Raw genomic sequence first — 4,344 nt, 5'->3', positions numbered from 1 at the left:
GTAAAACTACTGGGACATCTGTTAAACTATTGGAACATCTGTGAAACTATGTGGACATCTGTGAAACCAATGGGACATCTGTGAAACTATTGGGAGATCTGTGAAACTGTGGGGACATCTGTGAAACTAATGGGACATATGTGAAACTATTGGGGCGTCTGTGGAACTACTGAGACATGTGTGAAACTACTGGGCCATCTGTAATACTACTGGGACATCTGTTAAACTATTGGGACATCTGTGAAACTATGGGGACATCTGTGAAACTAATGGGACATATGTGAAACTATTGGGGCGTCTGTGAAACTACTGGGACATGTGTGAAACTACTGGGACATCTGTAAAACTACTGGGACATCTGTTAAACTATTGGGACATCTATAAAACTACTGGGACATCTGTTAAACTATTGGGACATCTGTGAAACTATGGGGACATCTGTGAAACAAATGGGACATAGGTGAAACTATTGGGACATCTGTGAAACTACTAGTACATCTGTGAATCTATTGGGACATCTGTGAAACTATGGGGACATCTGTGAAACTAATGGGACATATGTGAAACTATTGGGGCGTCTGTGTTCTACTGGGACATGTGTGAAACTACTGGGACATCTGTAAAACTACTGGGACATCTGTTAACTATTGGGACATCTGTGAAACTATGGGGACATCTGCGAAACTACTGGGACATCTGTAAAACTACTGGGACATCTGTTAAACTATTGGGACATCTGTGAAACTATGGGGACATCTGTGAAACTAATGGGACATATGTGAAACTATTGGGACATCTGTGAAACTACTAGTACATCTGTGAAACTATTGGGACATCTGTGAAACTATGGGGACATCTGTGAAACTAATGGGACATATGTGAAACTATTGGGACATCTGTGAAACTACTAGTACATCTGTGAAACTATGGGGACATCTGTGAAACTATTGGGACATCTGGGAAACTATTGGGACATCTGTGAAACTATGGGGACATCTGTGAAACTACTGCTACATCTGTGAAACTATGGGGACATCTGTTAACCTATTGGGATATCTGTAAAACTACTGGGACATCTGTGAATCTATTGGGACATCTGTGAAACTATGGGGACATCTGTTAACCTAATGGGACATCTGTGAAACTACTGGGAAATCTGTTAAACTTGTGGGACATCTGTTAAACTATTGGGACATCTGTGAAACTATGGGGACATCTGTTAACCTACTGGGATATCTGTAAAACTACTGGGACATCTATGAAACTATTGGGACATCTGTGAAACTATGGGGACATCTGTTAACCTACTGGGACATCTATGAAACTACTGGGACATCTGTTAAACTACTGGGACATCTGTTAAACTATTGGGACATCTTTGAAACTACTGGGACATCTGTAAAACTACTGGAACATATGTGAACCTATTGGGACATCTGTGAAACTATTGAGACATCTGTGAAACTATTAGGACATCTGTGAAACAACTGGGACATCTGTTAAACTATTGGGACATCTGTTAAACTCCTGGGACATCTGTGAAACTATTGAGACATGGGTGAAACTATTGGGACATCTGTTAAACTATTGGGACATCTGTGAAACTACTGGTACATCTGTGAAACTATTGGGACATCTGTGAAACTATGGGGACATCTGTGAAACTAATGGGACATATGTGAAACTATTGGGGCGTCTGTGAAACTACTGGGACATGTGTGAAACTACTGGGACATCTGTAAAACTACTGGGACATCTGTTAAACTATTGGGATATCTGTGAAACTATGGGGACATCTGTGAAACTAATGGGACATCTGTGAAACTATTGGTACATCTGTGAAACTATGGGGACATCTGTGAAACTATGGGGACATATGTGAAACTATTGGGGTGTCTGTGAAACTACTGGGACATGTGTGAAACTACTGGGACATCTGTAAAACTACTGGGTCATCTGTTAAACTATTGGGACATCTGTGAAACTATGGGGACATCTTTGAAACTAATGGGACATATGTGAAACTATTGGGACATCTGTGAAACTACTGGTACATCTGTGAAACTATTGGAACATCTGTTAACCTACTGGGATGTCTGTAAAACTTCTGGGACATCTGTGAAACTATTGGGACATCTGTGAAACTATTGGGACATCTGTGAAACTACTGGTACATCTGTGAAACTATTGAGACATCTGTGAAACTATTGGAACATCTGTGAAACTATGGGGTCATCTGTGAAACTAATGGGACATATGTGAAACTATTGGGACATCTATGAAACTACTAGTACATGTGTGAAACTATTGGGACATCTGTGAAACTATGGGGACATCTGTGAAACTAATGGGACATATGTGAAACTATTGGGGCGTCTGTGAAACTACTGGGACATGTGTGAAACTACTGGGACATCTGTAAAACTACTGGGACATCTGTTAAACTATTGGGACATCTGTAAAACTACTGGGACATCTGTTAAACTATTGGGACATCTGTGAAACTATGGGGACATCTGTGAAACAAATGGGACATAGGTGAAACTATTGGGACATCTGTGAAACTATTGGCACATCTGTGAAACTATGGGGTCATCTGTGAAACTAATGGGACAACTATTGGGACGTCTGTGAAACTACTAGTACATCTGTGAATCTATTGGGACATCTGTGAAACTATGGGGACATCTGTGAAACTAATGGGACATATGTGAAACTATTGGGGCGTCTGTGAACTACTGGGACATGTGTGAAACTACTGGGACATCTGTAAAACTACTGGGACATCTGTTAACTATTGGGACATCTGTGAAACTATGGGGACATCTGCGAAACTACTGGGACATCTGTAAAACTACTGGGACATCTGTTAAACTATTGGGACATCTGTGAAACTATGGGGACATCTGTGAAACTAATGGGACATATGTTAAACTATTGGGACATCTGTGAAACTACTAGTACATCTGTGAAACTATTGGGACATCTGTGAAACTACTGGTACATCTGTGTAACTATGGGGACATCTGTGAAACTATTGGGACATCTGGGAAACTATTGGGACATCTGTGAAACTATGGGGACATCTCTGAAACTAATGGGACATATGTGAAACTTCTGGGACATCTGTAAAACTACTGGGACATATGTGACCCCATTGGGACATTTGTGAAACTATGGGTACATCTGTTAACCTACTGGGACATCTGTGAAACTACTGGGACATCTGTTAAACTACTGGGACATCTGTTAAACTATTGGGACATCTGTGAAACTATGGGGACATCTGTTAACCTACTGGGATAACTGTAAAACTACTGGGACATCTGTGAAACGATTGGGACATCTGTGAAACTATGGGGACATCTGTTAACCTACTGGGACATCTGTGAAACTACTGGGACATCTGTTAAACTACTGAGACATCTGTTAAACTATTGGGACATCTGTGAAACTACTGGGACATCTGTAAAACTACTGGGACATATGTGAACCTATTGGGACATCTGTGAAACTATTGGGACATCTGTGAAACAACTGGGACATCTGTTAAACTTTTGGGACATCTGTTAAACTCCTGGGACATCTGTGAAACTATTGGGACATGGGTGAAACTATGGGGACATCTCTTAAACTATTGGGACATCTGTGAAACTATTGGTACATCTGTGAAACTATTGGGACATCTGTGAAACTAATGGGACATATGTGAAACTATTGGGGCGTCTGTGAAACTACTGGGAAATGTGTGAAACTACTGGGACATCTGTAAAACTACTGGGACATCTGTTAAACTATTGGAACATCTGTGAAACTATGTGGACATCTGTGAAACCAATGGGACATCTGTGAAACTATTGGGAGATCTGTGAAACTGTGGGGACATCTGTGAAATTAATGGGACATATGTGAAACTATTGGGGCGTCTGTGGAACTACTGAGACATGTGTGAAACTACTGGGCCATCTGTAATACTACTGGGACATCTGTTAAACTATTGGGACATCTGTGAAACTATGGGGACATCTGTGAAACTAATGAGACATATGTGAAACTATTGGGACATCTGTGAAACTACTGGTACATCTGTGAAACTTTCGGGACATCTGTTAACCTACTGGGATGTCTGTAAAACTTCTGGGACATCTGTGAAACTATGGGGACATCTCTGAAACTAATGGGACATATGTGAAACTTCTGGGACATCTGTAAAACTACTGGAACATATGTGACCCCATTGGGACATCTGTGAAACTATGGGTACATCTGTTAACCTACTGGGACATCTGCGAAACTACTGGGACATCTGTTAAACTACTGGGACATATGTTAAACTATTGGGAC

The sequence above is a fragment of the Petromyzon marinus genome, unplaced genomic scaffold (assembly GCF_048934315.1).
Source record: "Petromyzon marinus isolate PM22_M1 ecotype Great Lakes invasive population unplaced genomic scaffold, UKy_Petmar_22M1.pri1.0 PM_Scaffold_55, whole genome shotgun sequence".
Lineage (NCBI taxonomy): Eukaryota > Metazoa > Chordata > Hyperoartia > Petromyzontiformes > Petromyzontidae > Petromyzon > Petromyzon marinus.
Note: the sequence above shows the minus strand (reverse complement) of the source record.